The following is a 19644-nucleotide window of genomic DNA, read 5'->3' as shown; positions in this document are numbered from 1 at the left end:
TCTGTCTGTATATAGAAATATATACAAAATTAATTTATATGAAATTTCTGTCTGTCTCTTTGTTACTATGTCATACAAAAAATACGTAAGGATGAGTTTCCATCATGTTTGAGAGGAATTTGTTTAAGGTGGTTGACTTAAGCTACTAATTACACGAAATTCACTTTGGTGAGTCCTCTGCGGAGAGTTGTTCCAAAGAAGTAGGCAGTTATTCTCTAAAGCAACTGATACTGATGTACAGGAGACCTGTGTGCTTACCAATTGGGAAAGAAGTGTCCCATAAATGAAAAGATCGAGATCAGAGAAACTGAACTGGGATTTCAAACATGGATCACAGGAGCAGACTCTCCAAATTGCAGGTGTTGATTTCTGCTGAAGCTAGTTTTCATGTGAGAGGATTTTGCAATATCTCATAGAACGAGTGTTGCTGTTGCCGTTGTGTGCTGTTGAGTGGATTCCAATTTATACTGACCCTGTAGGACAGAGTAGGACTACCCCATACAATAGGGTTTCCCAGGCTGTAATCTTTATTTATAAGGGCAACCTTTATTTATAAGACTAATATTTAACCATTTTGAGGATGGCACAGAACCGAGCAGTGTTTCTTTCTGTCGTACACAGGGTCATTATGAGTCAGAACTAACTCGGCCGCACCTAATAACAACAGCAACGAACTTTATGGGAGCAGATCACCAAGTCTTCATCCACAGAGCCACTGGCGGGTTTGAATCACCAACCTTAGCATTAGCAGGTGAGTGCTTAACCATTGCACTACCAGGACTCCTCTTAGGATGAGTAGCAGCAGGGACTTATTTATTTAATATTGGTTAATGAACCTGTCAAGCCACCTTGGGCAGGTTCACTAATTATACATAGATCCTTTCCTCCTCAACATACAGTATTTTAAATACACACATCAAATATGTGTTGAGTGTCTACTTTATGCCAGGCATAGTATTCAGTGATAGGGTTGTAAAAAAATAATCAAAACTTGTTTCTTGATCTCAGAGTTCAAGTCAAAACAAGAAAAAAAAAATTCACAAATGATCTGGAGGGTATGTCAAGAGTAACCCACTTTGAGCCTGAAGCTCTTAACTTTACAAGGAGGAGAGCATAGAAACAGCATCCTTAAAGGTTGTGGATGAGGTTTTTGAATGGTCTTTTATTCATAAATATCCATTCATTTAATGAATATTTGTTTAATGCAAGTATTTGGTTGGCAGGTCCTTATAGATCATTGTGAGGACTTTGGCTTTTACTCTGGGTAAGGTGAAAGCCACTGGAGTTTTTTGAACGAGGAGTGACATGATCTGACTAGGTTTGCTTTGGCTATTGTATGGAGAATATCTTTTAGGGAATAAGGGCAGAGAGACCTGTTAGGAGGCTATTGCAGTAATCTTAAAGAAAAATAATGGTGGCTTGGATGAGGGTGTTGATGATGGAGTTGATAAAAAAAACAGTTGGATTCAGGATATACTCTGAAGACGTATTTGGTGATGGATTAGATATGAGGTATGAGCAAGTTGTTGATGGAGAGTTGGATTTAACAGGGATTAGGACTTAGCCAAGGGTATTGGTGGTTCAGTGGTAAAATTCTCACCTTCCATGCCAATGCAATTCTTGTGCAGCCACCATCTTTCTATCACCAGTGGCCTGTGTGTTGTTTATGATTCTGAACATGTTTCAGCAGAGCTTCCAAAAAAATCAGCCAATGAAAATGGGTCACAATGGTCCAATCTGTAATCAATCATGGGGATGACTCAAGACCAGGCAGCATTTTGTTCCATTGTGCATGGGGTTGCCATGAGTCAGGGAACAACTTGACAGCAGTTAACAACAACAACAGGGTTTAGCCAAGCATGTGTGCTATATGCTGGATTGTGATGAAGTGAGGATGGATACAAAAGAATTGATTATAATGATTGAACACAGAGGTTAAGCTGTATACAAAGGTATGTGAGGGTCTTAAATGAGGTGAGAGAAAGTAAAAATGGTAGAATCAATAGATTGTTGATTTTGATATGGACAGAGATATTTGGAACCAGGGTTCTAAGAAAGTGAGCTGGAAAAATGATGGGTGGTGGTAGGAAGTTGGAGGCTGGAAATTTAGATTATAGAGGAGTTGCAATTATTGGTAATGATGAGGTCTAGGACATAGGATAGAAATGATTGATTGAGATAAGGTGAAGAACAAGATCGTGGAGGAGAGGAGGTAAAATAACTTAGAAGCTTCTAGGATCATCTACCAGGATATTGAAATCACTAAGAATCAAGACAGTAAAGGAGAGTGGCAATGAGCCAGTAACTAAAATCTGTTGGATGACTGAAATGAGAGATAGTGGGTGGTATAGTTAGATGATATAAGATTCAAAGTTGGAGAGTTTCAGAGAGGAGGAAAGGAAAATGATCCAGAGGTGAAGCAAGGTGGATGTCTATCTCACCTATTTTACCTTCATGTGCAGTATTTCAAGGGTTAGGGAAGAAAGGCAGTCACTACTCAAGAGGGCCTGAAGGGAAAGCCAGATTTCCAATAAAGCAAGAAAGTGAAGGAAATGCTGAGAGGAGAGGTTGGGAAGATAAAGAGTTTGCTGATAATGGACTGTGATTCCAGAGGGCGTCGGCACACTCCTCACTTCTGTCTTTGGATGAGCAGAGACTGGGAGAGTGGTTGCCTTTTTCCAAGAGTCTGCTCAACAGGCATAAGCTTTGTTGGCAGAATATATATTGTTTTGGAATTTTGAAGTGGAAATGCCTTTTGTCAACTTTTAACATGCAGGAAGGACCGAGAAGTGCAATTAACCCACGTACCCACTATAGGTTTTCTGTAACGGGCGCCTGAAGGAACTCTTCAGAAACAGAGAAGAGACCCACCTGGATTGATGGTGGCACTCCCAGATTAGGACTATTGAGCAAATAGTGGGAGAACAGAGACTTCCTGAACCTCTCAGTAACAGCAATGCCCTGTTTGGTAAGGGAATTAACACTATGGCAGAAGAGATTTGAGGTTTCTGGCATATTTTTTGATACAACACTGAGATATTCCAGCAATTCTGCTGGGAAGAAGGTCAGATAGAGCCAAAGACCGTATTCATGAACTAGCTTTTCTTACGCTTAACCCTTCTACCTCTGTGTCTGGTTGGGGTGCCTGAGAAAGCCAGGGTTACATACATCTTAAGTTGATCAAAGCAGACAATGTTTGGCACTAAAGTAGCATACTGCACTTTTTTTTTTTGATAAGTATTCTATGTTATTAATTCAGAGCAGTAAATGGAGTTAGATTTTCTCTATAAAGCTTTTTATGTTCATCTAAATCATCACTACACTTCACTCACATCCCTCAGCTGAATTAAAGTAATGGATTTTTAAAAGCACTTTGTTCCGTGATGTGGCATTTTGGGGGTAAAAATTGATCTTCTGTCCAAGTAATTTCAAAAGTGTTTTATTGACTTGTTTCTGAAAATTACTGTTTCTACATTCTTAGAATAGAAATCAAATGATATTTGGCATACTTAAACTGTACAGATTATAGTTGACATAGTTAGAAAAACAGTAATGAAAATTGAGTAGATGTATCACTTAATTATAGGTACAATGGAACACTAAATTTATTTTTTTTTAATATACGTAACCTCATATATAACCCTTGTGGCACTGTTATACATTTCTTAGGTATAATTTTATCTTTAATTTTTAGCATTTGCTCTGGCTTTTAAAAATCTGTATCCAAAGCAGAATATTATGATTACTCAAGGATCAAAGTAGTTATTAGGCTTGTCTCTGGCTTTTAAAAATCTGCATCCAAAACAGAATATTATGAGTATTCAAGAATCAACGTAGTTATTAGGCTTGTATGTGTAGTGGCTACAAATTGCACAGCCACAAACTCATGCGTGCAAAAGATGGCAGCTCACTTTATTTTCGAACTGAATTTAATTTCTACCTCTAGCTCCTGTTTTTCACCTCATGTCAGAAAGCTTTATCTTGTTACTTGAGGTAAACTCAGTGAATACAGTTATTTCTCAGTCATCTCAGGTTTACACTTAATTCAGAGCAAACTCTCTTCTTCCCTTCTCCCCAGAATGGCATCTCATTTGGGAGTTGGGCAGGTGCTGCAGAGGTCACATATGGCACCATGGCATTGAGTGAGTAGAGAACCCTGCTTTGCAGTTCTCTGAGGTGGCTGGTGATTGCTCATGCTAATGTACACTAGGTCCATGTCTAGCTTTCTGCTCGCACAGTCCTTGCTGGTATCTGCAGTTATGTTCTTTCCTTTTTTAAGAACTTCGAGACCCTTTGGGCCTCTGGCTATTTCCTTTGTATGTTTCCTTCTGTGAAGAAAGGGGAAGATTTGGCTATTGCCTCTCACTTCTCTGGGGCTATGAGTGACTCAGAGTTGTTCCCGGACTTTTCTGTCCATTTGTGGCGCAAGATAGGCCTTTGGGATCATCTGTAGGATTACATTACTTTTAAAGTTCCAGATGGGGAACAAGTCCCCTCTAGAGAATCCCCCTAAAATTTATATTTTGGGCCTATCAGACACCACTGTTCCCAAACACTAGGTGGCAGAGAAAAGCCCTCTCTTAAGGTCTTGCCAGTGTCTAAGCTTTCCCTTTCCTCCCTTGAAGCTCTTCTCAGAAAAAGGCAGGTGGATATTATTCTGAGTCTTTTAAATCTATTTTTTTTTAATGAAGGAAATTTTAGACCTCAATTTTTCTATGACTCAGTCTTCTAAAACTTAAAAACTTACAAGTTTCAAGAACCTACTTTGGAATTCAAAAACTTAGTGCTGACTGTGTCTTCTCACTACCTGCTGCCCCTTGGAGGTAATGGCCTTTGACCAAGTCGGGGGGGGGGGTACTTATATTAGTAAGTGCTGGGGAATGGGCAATGGAGAATGTCCAGGGGGCTTAGAAGGCACATTGATGAGTACTTCAGGCTATTATTTCCATGGCATACACTTTTACCTGGTGACCATCTCCATTTGTATATTCCTATCTAGGTTTCTGTGCCACTTGTCAATATTAATTTTCTGCCCACTTCTTCCACCAATCTCTTTTTTATTTTTATCTTTTTAATACAGTTTTTTTTTGTAACAGTTTTAGGTTTACAGAAAAAATTGTGCAGAAAGTACAGTTTCCATGTTATCCCCTCCCCCCTCCATTCCCCCACCACCAGCCGTAACGTTCTCCTATTATTAAAATCTTGTATTAGCGTGTGTGGTGCATTTGTTACTATTGCTGAACCGGTATTGAGATATTATTATTAACAAAACTCCATAGTTTACATTAAGGTTCACTCTTCGTGTTGTACAGTTCTATGGGTTTTGACAAATGCATAACATCATGTATTAACCATTACAACATCACGCAGAAGAGTTTCACTGCCATTGAAAGTGCCTGTATCATTTTGCATTCCCACCAGCAATGAATGAGAGCTCCTGTCGCTCCACATCCTCACCATCATTTGGTTTTGTCAGTGTTTTGATTTTAGTCATTCTATTAGGTGTGTGGAAACGCTGGTGGCTTAGCAGTTAAGTTCTACAGCTGCTAACCAAAAGGTCGGCAGCTCAAATCCGCCAGGCGCTCCTTGGAGACTCTATGGGGCGGTTCTACTCTGTCTTATAGGGTCGCTGTGAGTCGGAATCGACTCGGCAGTGGGTTTGGTTTTGGTTTATTAGGTGTGTAGTGGTACCTCATTGTTGTTTTAATTTGCAATTTTAATGACATGTGATATTGAATATCTTTTCATACACCTATTTGTCATCCGTATATCTTTGGTGAGGTTTTTGTTCAGATCTTTTGCCTACTTTAAAACAAGATTGTTTTACCATTGTTCAATTTTAAGAGTTCTTTATATATCTTGGATACAAGTCATTTATCAGATATGTGTTTTGCAAATATTCTCTCACAGTCCGCGACTTGTATTTTTATTCCGTTAATAGCACCCTTCACGGAGGAGAAGTTTTTAATTTTAATGAAGTTAAACTTATCAATATTTTCCATCATGGATTGTGCTTTTAGTGTTGTATCTAAAAACTTATTGCCAACCCAAGGTCACCTAGATTTTCTCCTATGGTATCTTCTAGAAGTTTTATAGTTTTGTGTCTTGCATTTAGGTCTATGACACATTTTCATCTAATTTTTTCAAAAGGTGTAAGGTCGGTGCCTAGATTCTTTTTTTTTTTTTTTTTTGCATATGGATGTCCAGTTGTTCCAGCACCATTTGTTGAAAAAACTATCCTTTCTCCATGGGATTGCTTTTGTTTCTTTGTCAAAGATCAGGTGGCTATATTTGTGTGACTATATCTGGGCTCACTATTCTGTTCCATTGATTTATGTTCGTTCTCCAATAACAGACTGTCTAGATCACTGTAGTTTTATAGAAAGTCTTGAAGTCAAGTAATGTCAGTCCTTTTGTTCTTCTTCAGTATTGTGTTGGCTGCTTTGGATCTTATGCTTTTCCATAGAAACTTTAAGATTAGTTTGTCAATACCCACAAAATAACTTGCCGATTGACATTGCGTTGATTCTGTACATCATATGGGAATGAATTAACAACTTGATAATATTAAGTCTAGTTATCAGTGAAGACAGAATATATCTCCATTTATTTAGATCTTCTTTGATTTTTTTCATCAAAGTCTTGTAGTTTTCCTCATACAGATCTTGAACATATTTTGTTAGATGTATATGTAATTTAAAATTTTTTTTGGTGCTAATGTAAATGGTGTTGTGTTTTTAATTTCAAATTCCAATTGTTCATTGCTGGTGTGTAGAAAAGCAATTGATTTTGGGTATTGACATTGAAAACTACAATCTTGCTATAATTGCTTATTAATTCCAGGAGCTTTTACGTCAAGTCTTTGGGATTTTATCCATAGGCAACCATGTCATCTGCAAACAAAAACAGTTTTATTTCTTCCTACGGAATTTGTGTAACATTTATTTCCTTTTCTTGTCTCATTGCATAGCTAAGCTCTTTAATACCATGTTGAATAAGAGTGGTGGGAGGAAACATTCTGGTCTTGTTCCCAATCTTAGGGGAAAAGCATTTAGTTTCTCACCATTAAGTATAATGTTAACTGTAGGTTTTTTGTAGATGGTCTTTATCTAGTTGAGGAAGTTCCCTCTCTTTCTTATTTCCTGAGAGCTTTTACCATGAATAGATGTTGGGTTTTGTAAAATGTTTTTTCTGAATTCACTGATACGATCATATGATTTTTCTTTTTTAGCCTGTTGTTGGGATGGATTACGTGAATTGATATTTGAATGTTGAATCACCTTTGCATACCTGGAATAAACTGCACTTGGTTGTGGTGTATATTGCTTTTTATACATTGTTGGATTTGATTTGCTAATATTTTATTGAGGATTTTTATGTTCCTGTTCATGAGAGATATTGGTTTATAATCTTTCTCCCCAGTAATGTTTTTCTTTGGTTTTGGTATTAGAGTAATGCTGGCCTCATAAACTACTTTTTCTCTGTTCCTACTTTTGTCCCAAAGAGAGAGGTTCAGTTCTTGCCTGTTGCTTTTTCACTTCTTAGACTTCCTGTCTTTGAAATTTTGTCCATTTCTAAACTTTCATCTGGCATGTCTATACATTTAGTATCTACTATCAGCGCTGACCCCAACCCCATATTTTCAACTGCTTTAATGATGTTTCTGCTTCAGTATAGCATTGCCTGAAAATAACACGTCCAGAAACAAAAATTTTATCTTCTCTTCACCTTTCAAAATTAGCCTCCACTTTTGTCTTCATTTTTCTTAATGGCTTCACCATTTCCTAGTCATGCTGGGCAGAACACTTCCTCTTGGCTTCCAACAATTACCAAATATCAAGCATTAATACTTTGAAATATTTTTTATTTGCAACTCTGTCTCCATCCTGACTCTCAAGTTGGGCTGTGGTAGCCTATTATCTCAGCACCTACACTCTGACTTAGGAATTTCTTTAGCCTCACCTCCTCCTGCCCCTATTTATTATTGGGGGGGAGGGGAGGGGAGTAGCTTGGTTACTCTTGCCCTGTTTTTGGCTCTATATCTTGGGTCTCACATTCCACCTTGCTTCTTAGATGGGTGAATAGATTTTGGATAGTCGAGCCTGGCAAAGATTCTGATTCCCAGTTAGGCAAAGGCCAGGTGCTTAGTAGGCTCTATCTAGTAGAATCTTCATCATCCAAGACACAGTTTTTGTTCTTCAATTTTTTCCTCCAACTCTGTCTTGATTGATGAAGATTTGATAGAGCCTACTAAGCGCCGGGCTTTTGCCTAATTGGGGTAGGGCACAGACTAACCTACCTTGAGAGTCAGGGCCAAGATGGTGGAGTAGTCAGATGCTTCTGGTGATCTCTCTTACAACAAAGACCTGAAAAAAAAAAAAAAAAAAACAAGTGAAATGATTATATTTATGACAAGCTAGAAGCCCTAAACATCAAAGGCAAAGTTAGAAAACAGGCTGAGCAGCAGAGGGAGGGAGAGATAGTTCAGAAGTGGAGATGAGTTGCTGGATGTGAATCGCCAGGAACCCTCAGGCACCATTCCCAGGAGTGACTACTGTGGGCTGGTGGTAGCGTTCAGCCACAGTTTCCTCAGGGAGAAACAGCCAGCTGCACAGCCTACTCACATCTCCAGAACCAGAGAATAATGGAGCCCTCAGCAAAAGCTGAGAACTTGTGTATATTTTTCCATGACCCCGGCCCCCAGCCAGCTTCCATGGCTGTTGATTTCTCTGGACCTGAGATAGTCTCTGCTGAGTGCTCTAAGCCATTCTCCTGGCCTTGGAGAAGGAATAAATTCACAAGTGGGGGAAAGATAATCTGCCAGCTCCACTAAGCTGGGGAGCTCAGGACAGAGGCTGCTCCTGTCCAGGCATAAACAGTCCATGAACTTTGAATACCTTCCCCCCCCGCATGGACCTGTGTGAGCCTATTTCAGGAGAATAGGCCCTCGCTGGCAGACTGCAACTGTTTCAGCTATGTGGTGAAGAGGTGGGTGTTTGATATTTGACACCAGCTTTGCCTATTAAACCGGGTCCTCACCTACCCACATCAGGGGCCTAAGGACTAGTGGCTCCACTCAGGTCACCCAGCCACCTGTGACAGGGGCCCAAGGATAACTGGTACCTCCCAGTCCTTACAACCATGGTGACCATGGTTTGTCTGCAGAACTCACCCACCTGTGAGCTCTAGGGAACAGGGATTCATTTTCCTCACAGACACTCGGGGGAAGGTTGTCAGCCCCCTTCCTTGTTCAGAGAATGACCCCCTGCTGCAACCAGATACCGGTACCTACATCAATCACCCTACCCCTCTAAGACTGTAGGACAGAGTCTGTACCACTCACTTGATGATCAGCTACCTGGACACCTAAGCTGAATCCATACAAGAAGGGTAAATGGACTCGCAGGATAATATACCTGATAACAGCTCTGGCCATCTGGCGACAGGATGTAAGAACTTCAAAGGGGAAAATAATCAAGCTAGCTCACTCAAGCAACCCATTTGGGCATATCAAAACAAAACAAAACAAGAAGCTAGGATACAGTAAGCAAACATAAAATAAACTAATATGATAACTTACAGGTGGTTCGGAGACAACAGTCAATATCAAATCACATAAAGAAGCAGACCATGATTGCCTCCACGAGCTCTGAGAACAAAGAATCAAGGGATCTTCTGGATGAAGGATCCCTCCTGGAATTACTGGATGCAGAATACAAAAGGTTAATATACAGAACTCTTCAAGACATCAGGAATGAGATTAGGAAGGAGATCAGACAATATGCAGAACAAGCCAAGGAACACACAGATAAAACAGTTGAAGAAATTAAAAAGGCCATTGAAGAACATAATGAAAAATTTAATAAGCTGCAAGAACCCATAGAGAGACAGCAATCAGAAATTCAGAAGATTAACAATAAAAAATTACAGAATTAGACAATTCAATAGAAAGTCAGAGGAGCAGAATTGTGCAAATGGAAGCCAGAATTAGTGAGATTGAGGATGAAACACTTGGCATTAATATATTTGAGAAAAATCACATAAAAGAATTAAAAAAAAATGAAGAAACCCTAAGAATCACATGGGACTCTATCAAGAGAAATAACCTATGAGTGATTGGAGCACCAGAACAGGGAAGGATAACAGAAAACACAGTGAGAATTGTTGAAGATTTGTTGGCAAAAAACTTCCCTGATATCGTGAAAGATGAGAAGATATCTACCCAAGATGCTCATTGAACTCCCCATAAGGTAGATCTTAAAAGAAACACACCAAGGCATGTTATAATCGAACTTGCCAAAACCAAATATAAAGACAGAATTTTAAGAGTGGCTAGGGATAAACGAAAAGTCACCTACTAAGGAGAATCAGTAAAAATAAGCTCAGACTACTTGGCAGAAACCATGCAGGCAATAAGGCAATGGGATGGCTTACAAAAAGCATTGAAGGAAAAGATCACCAAGTAAGAATCATGTATCCAGCAAAACTGTCTCTCAAATATGAAGATGAAATTAGGACACTTCCAGATAAACAGAAGTTTGGGGAATTCGTAAAAACCAAATGAAAACTACAAGAAATGGTAAAGGGAATTCTCTGGTTAGAAAATCAGTAATATCAGATATCAACCCAAAAAAAAAAAATTTTTTTTTTTTTTATCAACCCAAGACTAGAACACAGGGCAGAGCAACCAGATGTCAATCCAGAGAGGGAAATCACAAAAATAAATCAAGATAACAAAGCACTCACAACAGACCAAGCTGCCTTGCTGCCTACAGTCCGTCATCCACCATCCTCAGACTAACAGTAGTTTTCTCCTGTGTCTTCCTTACATCCTCGTCCTCAGGGATTGGCCATTACCAACAGGAGAAGATTCAAACATGTTTGAATCTTCCATTTCGGCTCCTTCACATTCTGTTATAAACCAGCTTTCTAGTTTTGCCTCTAACAGCAGCCATAAAAGAATCCTCAGGCAGCCCTACTAAGTTAGTCAAATTATTATCTTCCCAGAAATTCTTGCTTTTGAACATTAACAATTTTGCATCTTTTCAAGCATCTGAAATCTGCTTCCCCAATTCCACGTATTGAAAACATACCCTTGCTTCAAATTCAGCTTGAATTCCACTCTGAAGCCTTTCTACCAGTTTATTATATCCCCCCACTGGAAATTCAAAAACCAAAAGAAGAATTGAAACAATGATTCATTACAATGATATAACAAAGCTATAAAATATAAAGATATCTAATTATATAACAGTTGCATGTAAGTAATTTGAGTAGTTGTTACAGTGATTGAATTTGATTGAATTGGCCCAGTTCTGAATGGGTTTCTTTGGAAAATAAGTGATGATTTTTAATTGTTCTAGCAAGTCATAACCAAACCAAATCAGTTGCTGTCAACTCAGTTTCGACTCATAGCGACCCTATAGGACAGAGTAGAACAGCCTCATAGAGTTTCCAAGGCATGCCTGATGGAGTCGAGCTGCTGACTTTTTGATTAGCAGCCATAGCTCTTAACCACTATGCCACTAGTGTTTCCAAGCAAAAGTCATAATTACTTCTTAATCCTTGGATCTAGCACCTCTTCCTACACCTCTCTTTTCTTGATATTTGTTGCACGTCCCACAGCCCCCTGAAATTCTTTTCTCATGTGGCTTCTTTAGCTCCCCTCCTTTTTTTTTGTTTGTTTTTTTTCCTTCTTGGTACTTCCTCCTCCCTGACTTCCCCCTTTTAGCCTTGCTTTCACTCTTTCTCTGCCTAAATCCTGATCTACAGGTGCTCCCTAGGTGATATAACCTGTGACTTCCAGGACCAGCTTATGACTGACAAATGCTTATTTCTGTCCTGACTCTTCTACTAAGCCCATTCTGGGCCAATGTTTCTAGTGTGATGGCTCCATAGGTAACTGAAACTTAAAATATCGTAAACTGAACTATTAGCCCCCACAATCCCAGATTGCTCCTCCTTCTGTATTTGCTATCATCTTAGTTACCTAACTGCTTCTCAGCTCTTCCATTTCCTCCATAGCAAATCACTCCCCTGCTTAAAACACTTTGGAGGCATCTAATTACACCTAGAATAAAATAGAAAAATTTACCATTGTCTTAAATGTCCTGCACAAACTGATCCCTGCCTAATTCTCCAGCTCATCTCATGCCACTAATCTCTTGCAAAGCCTAATGGCTTTTATCCCCTTTCATGGCTGGCTCCTTAGGATTCTTCACATTTCAATTTAAATGCTACCTTCTCAGAGTTGTAACTGATATAACTAAATTGATCTAACTAACGAAATCAATCTAGCTCCTCTTTTATTATTCTCTATTATCCATAATTTTTTTTATTATCCATCACTCCCTTCCTTCTTTCCTTTCCTCTTTCTCTCTTTCTTGTTTCTTCTTCCTTCCTCCTTCCCTCCTTTCTTTCTTCCCTCCCTCTCTCTTTCTTTCTGTCCCCCTTTCTTTCTTTCTCTCTGTCTCTCCTTCCTTCCTCCCTCCCTTCCTTCCTTTCTTTCTCTCTTTCCTTTCTTTCTCCCTTCCCTCCTTCCTTCCTTCCTTCCTTCCTTCCTTCCTTCCTTCCTTCCTTCCTTCCTTCCTTCCTTCCTTCCTTCCTTCCTTCCTTCCTTCCTTCCTTCCTTCCTTCCTTCCTCCCTCCCTCCCTCCCTCCCTCCCTCCCTCCCTCCCTCCCTCCCTTTCTTCTTTCCTTCTCTCCTTCCTTCCTTCCTTTCTTTCTCTTTCCATGAACCACATAGTGTGCTGCTCCACTGGTGAATAAGCTTCATAAGAACATGCACCATGTCTGTGTTTTCACTGTCTACAGGTGCTTGCCATGTAGTAGGTACTCAAAAAAATCTGGGTTAATAATCAGTCAGCAAATTATGTTGATTTTACTTTTAAAGTGTCTCTTGAATGAAACTCCTCTTTCCATTATTACTGTTTTTTTTCTCTAGCCTGACTCTTAATTATTTACAGCTACATTTATTGAACACTTACCATAAGGCAGGCACTGTACTAAGCATTTTACATTTATTATGTCATTTGATCTTTTTAATAATCCTATGAGTTAAGGGCTAATATTAATCTCCATTATTTAAATGGAGAATCTAGAGTTAAAGAGGTTAAATGGAATGAACAATTTCTCTGTACTCCAGTAGGATTTTAGATATACCTACATTACAGCTCTATAAAGCTGTAACACAATTATTTGTTGAAGGGACTGCTCTCTGCCTACCTTCCTGCAAAATGAGTCCCTTGCAACTGAGAACTCTGCTATTTAGTTTTTTATCCTTAGTGCTCACTGTGCTGCCTGGCACATAGTAGTTACTGAGAAAGTGCTTTCTCTTGCTTGAATTATGTCTTCATTAAGGTGTCCAAAATCAGTTTAATGTTCTCTAATTGTGTCTAAAATTTCCTTTGAACCCTTGAACATGGCTTAAAATTGTCTCATTAACTTTTGTTTTTGGAATAAATAATCATAAATCCTCTTTAAAGAAAGGATGGAGAAAACTAGAGAGAGACACATGGGGGACACTAAAATTTGTTTTACTTATTTGAAAAATCAACTTTCATCTCAAGTGATAAAAAGACCCAACTGTAAAAAGGAATAAAATGTAAACAAAGCATTCATATTCATTTTATGGTACTGACATGAAACGAAAGGAGCAAAAGGCATTTTATTTTGATTAAGTTTGTTCTTAGACCTCTGTACCTAATGATGCCCTTAAGAACTAAAGTAATTTTTGTTTTTGTTTTTTTGAAACAACAAAGCTACAGCTATAGAAACTTACTGACATAATAAACCTAAATATCTTTCACTGGTAAGTACTTCTCTGTTCAAAACAATCTATCTGCTATAGGCAAAGAAGATTTTGAAATCATTCTTAAAAAGATTAGGCTCTTCCATCATAACTGGTAGATAAAATTTTAAATTCTAAGAAAGATCTAGTTTGTGGGGAAAATTTCAGTTTATTCCATGCCAGAATATTCTATTAGAGAAAGAACTATCTGGAACTATAGATTGTAACACAATTCTACTTATTTTACTATTTTCATGGGTAGAAATATTAGAAGACAAATTTGAATTTTTGCAAAGATTTTCTTGAAGTCATAGGAAAAACAGGAACATTAAAAAATCCTTTAATAATTAAAAAAAATAAGTGAAATTCTATAAAAGCACCAGAAGTAAATTTTCCAATCCATTTACAAGTCAGACAATCAGAATAATTTTTGCCCCATGGACCTGCAATGTGATTTTCTGATGGGACAATCTAAAGAATTCGGCTGGAGACAGAGAGTGAGGCTAATGACCAGGGGATGAGAAGAAGGAAATATTGATAACTAACACTCATTGAAGAGCCCTGATGGCTCAGTGGTTAAAGCACTTGGCTGCTAATCAAAAGGTCAGCTGTTAGGACCCACCAGCCCTTCCAAGGAGAAAGATGCGGCAGTCTGTTCCATAAAGATTACAGCCTTGGAAACCCTATGGGGTCACTATGAGTTGGAATCATCTTGATGGCAGTGGAGGTGGGAACACTAATTGAACACTCGTTATGCATCATGCACCTAGCTAAGGGCTTTGACATGCATATAAGCATTATTTCTGTTAAGTCCATAGCAACTCTATGAAGTAAACATTATTATTTCCATTTTCTATATGAGAAAACCAAAGCTTAGGAGGATTAGCTAACTTGCCCAAGTAGACTCAGCTAGCAATCTACAGCTACGCTTCAAACCCAAGGAGTCCTGATTCCAGGGGCTGTATCTCTTTTTTTATTTTATTTTGATAAAATTTATATAACATAAAATTTGCCATTTTAACCACTTTAAAATGTACAATTCAGTGGCATTAATTATATTCAAAATGTTGTGCAACCTTAACCAGTATCTACTTCCAAAACTTTCGTCACCCCAAAGAGGAACTCTGAGCCTCTTAAGCAAAAACTCCCCCATTCTCCCCAGCCCCTGAAAACCTCTATTCTACTTCTTGTCTATTTGTCTATTTCATGTAAGTGTAATTATGCCATATTTGTCCTTTTGTGATTGGCTTATATCACTTAGATAATGTTTTCAAGGTTCATCCATGTTGTAACATGTATCAGAACTTCAGTCCATTTTATGGCTGAACAGTATTCCATTGTGGAGTCCCTGGGGGGCATGAACGGTTATGTACTCTATTACTTAACCAAAATGCTAGGGGCTAGAACCCACCCAGAGGTGCCTTGGGAGAAAGACCTGATGATCTGCTTCTGAAGGGTCACAGCCTCGAAAACACTATGAGGTGCAGTTCTACCCAATACACAGGGTTGCCGTGAGTCAGAATCAACTCCATGGTAGTGGGTGTGTATATACTACATTTTGCTTATCCAATCATCTGTTAATGGATACTTGGATTTTTTCTACCTTTTGGCTATTAGGAATAATGCTACTATGAACAGTTGTGTACAGTATCTGTTTGAGTCCCTACTTTCAATTCTCTTGGGTGTATACCTAGGAGTGGAATTTCTGGGTGATGTGATAATTCTATGTTTAACTATTTCAGTGGCTATACTTTTAACCACTGAGACATCAGAGATGGCAGAGACCTAAAAGTCTCTAGATGGATTGCATATCTATAGTCAGCATTGCCTCCATAAGTAGTGAGTCATGGTGATTATATGTAAGATTGTAAGGTTCAAACTAAGAAATTCAACAAATAGGGAGTTGAGAAAAATATTTTTTTACCACTGTTGGCATCGGGGATTTGGAAGGGGCTTCACATTTTAGGTTTACTTTTAGACAATAAGAAAACCAAACGCACAAATAGGAAGATTAAGAAGTACAAATAGATCTTACTGCCAAAAACATTGAGAAGATGCGGCCTTTACAATATTCTAAAAATCTCCAGAGAGGTAGTTTACAACCTGCTTAAAAAAAATTATGGTTGTCAATTTCTTTCTGATGTCTAACTTAGATCTATTAAACTGAAATTTAAAGTCCTAATTTTTTAAACAAAAATGATGAACATTTGCTCATCTATGCACATTTAAGAAAATTATAGTAAATACTGAGATGGTGCTGCAGGGGAATGGTGACATTTGGGTAATTCAGAGTCATTACCGGACAAAATTTTGGGGCTAGTGAAAAATTTTATGAGTCTCAATTTCTCAGTTGTTGATGAATCTGTCAAGTGTTGATATATAGCCAACACTAAAGGTCTAGGTAATGATTACATACTTATGGATTATCTATGACCTTTAACTTTTCTCTTTCACTCTTTGGCTGACTACCTCATCTAATGGCTCTGCTTGTTTGCAATTAAATTCTACCCACCTTGCTATTTGTTAGCAGATGTGTTTAAAAATATTTGCTATAGGTAAAAATAACATTAGTCAAAATAAAATTATATGTAGGTTGATCTTTTTTAAATGTCTTTTTTTCCTTAGTATTAATTGACTCTTTTTTTCACACACTTTTTTTCTTTGTTCTAGATTAATTCTGAATTTGATCCTTGACAATTAGCTTTTCTTGTAAAGCAATATTGTCGACTGTGCTTTTTTTAATTCATTTTTTTAAGCATAAAACTTTTCTGTGGCTTTTACTTTTATTCTTTTCCCCAATTAGTATTGTTCACTATTTAAATTTCTTTTAAATCTCATTGATATATCTATTTATTTAACAAACATTTATGGAGCAGCTTTTAGCAACATCCTGGGTCATGAATACAAAGATAAATAAGGCATGGTCCTCAACCTCAAAAAAGTTCATTCTTTCTACCATGAGTGATACTGTAATGAATGCTACAATAGAAATGTATATAGGGTGCACTGGGAACAAAAGGGAAGTGTAGCTTTTCTGGGAGAGGTAAGTTCAAATGAATAAAAGCAACAATAATATCTGAAATTTATTTATTGAGCTCTTACTTTGTACCTGGCACTGTAGCCAGGAGTTTTTACATACATTATGTTATTTAAAGTTCATAATAACTCCCTGAGGTGTGTAGACTTCAATTTTATAACTTAAGGATTTCCGTTAATGAAGGATAACATGGGCAAAGTTAAAAGACCAGTTACAGAATGAGGAGAACATATTTGAAATGTCTAAAATAAACAAATGATTAAATATTTTGACTATGTAAAGAATTCCTGAAAATAAACAAGAAAAAGAAAGAAAACAGCATAAAAAATGGGTAAAGAATACTAACAGGCAACTTACAAAAGATGAAATCCAAAAGGTTAACAACCATATGAAGACATACTCAAAAGCATTAGTACTCAGAGAAATGCATATTAAAATAATGAGGTATGAGTTTACACCTATTAGAATGGAAAAGAGAAAAGACAAATGCCAAGTGAGGTGACATAGAAATCTTCATGCACTGCTGGTGGGAGTTTAGATGTGGCATGTATTTTGGAGAGCAATCTGCCTCCCTAGTCAAATTAAATAGCATATTTTTTGATGCACCAATTCTGTTCCTTTTTTCTTGCTCATGGAACCCCAATTATTCTAATTCTGGAAGCAGTGTTACCAGCCCTCAGGGACTAACAGTGACTGATCTAGGATAATCGTTAACAATCCTGTACCCCTTTGTTAGCAATTGGCCCAGAAATGTGCATGTGACCAATCCCATGACAATCAGATATAAAGGGGAGTCTACTAGGAGGCTATTAAGATTTTCCTTCTTAATAAAAGACAAGAGTAAAGGGATATGATATTTGGAACTTCAGCAGCCATCCTGTTCCCATGAGGAACAAATCAGAGTCCTAAAGCCAATAAGCTGGGATGGTGGAACAAAAGGACCTTTGAAGGAATTATTGAGTTGGCAAACCACTCTTCAGCAGACTGCTGTTCTTGCTAGGTAATTAAGTATTTTCACTGTTTAAGTCCCTTTTAGTTGGATTTTTTATTTGTGGGCAAAATCATTCTAACTAATCTAGTGCTTAAATGTTTGGTAAATGAATAAATACTGATTGTTATAAACACCACAAGACAAACTGTTCTCTTTGTTGGTCTCCATTTGTACCATAAAAGAAGTTAAAGAAGTGGAGGAAACAGTGAATGCAGATAGCAAAATACAAGAACTTATTGGTTGGTTATGACAATAGCTATTAGATCCTGAATTTATTTTCTAGGGATGCTGTAACAAACTACCACAAACTGAGTGGTTTAGAAAGACAGAAATTTATTCTCTCACAGTTCTGGAGGCTAGCAGTCTGAAATCAAGGTGTTGGCAGGGCCATGCTGTCTTTGAATTCTCTAGGAAGAATCTTCCCTTTCCTCTTCCTAGCTTTTGGTGGGTCCTGGCCATCCTTGGCTTGTAGCTGTATCACTCCAATCTCTGTCTGTGTCTTCACATGGTATTCATCTCCGTGTGTCTCTCTGTGTCCTCTCCTCTTATAAGGACACCAGTCATGGGATTTAAGACCCAATCTAGTATGATCTCATCTTGAACCTTATTTTGATTTCATCTGCAAAGACCCTATTTCCAAATAAGGCCACATTGTGTGGTTTCAATTTTGGGTGGACACTATTCAACCCAGTACACGTCCTAAATATTTTATTTATTTCATCTGTAGTGAGAATATCTGTATGTCTTAGTTTTTTTTTTCCATTTTTGAGGACCATCTAATATTTTATTTATAGTCTCTGCAATTCAGCTGATAAAAAAATCTCTGTTGAAAATAGCTTATAACTTCTCATTATGTTGTCATCATTCTAAATCAATTCTATATTATGATACTTTTTTGCTGTTGTTGTTGTTAAACAGCATCATATTTGTGCTGATTCTCATTAAAGGACATTACCACTCAAAGTGTTATAGACACATAAAAGTACTGGGAAGCAAATAAACAGACAACAAATAAAAAGGATCACTTAAATAAAATGGATAGCATTTTACTTCTTTAGTGATTTTTGGTAGTATTAAAAAAAAAAACAACCCATTGCTGTCAAGTCTATTCTGACTCGTAGCGACTCTATAGGACAGTGTAGAACTGCCCTGCTCTACAGAGTTTCCAAGGAGTGCCCGGTGGTTTTGAACTGCTGACCTTTTGGTTAGCAGCCACAGCACTTAACCACTAACTCTTAAGCACTATGCCACCAGGGTTTCCTCTGATGGTATAAAAGGTATAGTATTTGTTAATAGACTCTCTATTTCATCCTTTTGGTTTTGCTAGAGATGTTAATCCTTAATTACAAAAATTATTAGTGCATATTGATTGTAGCCATGTTATTCTCCATCTCCCCTCCCCTGCAAAGGGATTCTCAAATTATAATTTGGAAAATGACTACTCATCTAGATATTGTAACACCTAGAAGATTCTGAAATCTTTAATTTTTAGTATCAAGTGATTTTATTCATTTAAGAAATTCCTTTGAGAAAAATTCTGTTAGTGATCAATTTTGTGTTGATTCCCAAATAAGGATTTTCCTTTGTTCTTTCACTTTGTGTTCCTTATTTTTGATCCAATAAAAAAGAACTTTAACAAGCAAAGTAGCTGGGTCTTATTTCCCTCAAGGTCAATGTTAAGTGCATTTCACAGGCTCTTTTTTGATAGATTGACTACCAAAAGGTCATAAATCTAACAGTTTCCTAATGTCAGCTCTGACAAGGAGGCTCTTTAACCATTATTTTAACTTTACTTTTTTGGCCTAGTGGCCTCAATTTATTAATTAT

At 37.7% G+C, this 19644-nt stretch overlaps 1 protein-coding gene across 1 annotated transcript in view; it reads right to left on the bottom strand.

Moving 5' to 3' along the window:
• The window catches only part of AK5 (adenylate kinase 5), a 401842-nt gene that overhangs the window by 373137 nt on the left and 9061 nt on the right, over window positions 1–19644 (bottom strand). Inside the window, exon 2 of the mRNA XM_049875613.1 lies at window positions 8300–8366. The gene's annotated coding sequence lies outside the window, so the exon portion shown is untranslated. The remainder of the gene's footprint in view (window positions 1–8299; window positions 8367–19644) is intronic.

The sequence above is a fragment of the Elephas maximus genome, chromosome 3 (assembly GCF_024166365.1).
Source record: "Elephas maximus indicus isolate mEleMax1 chromosome 3, mEleMax1 primary haplotype, whole genome shotgun sequence".
NCBI lineage: Eukaryota > Metazoa > Chordata > Mammalia > Proboscidea > Elephantidae > Elephas > Elephas maximus.
This window is presented reverse-complemented; position numbering and strand designations above follow the sequence as displayed.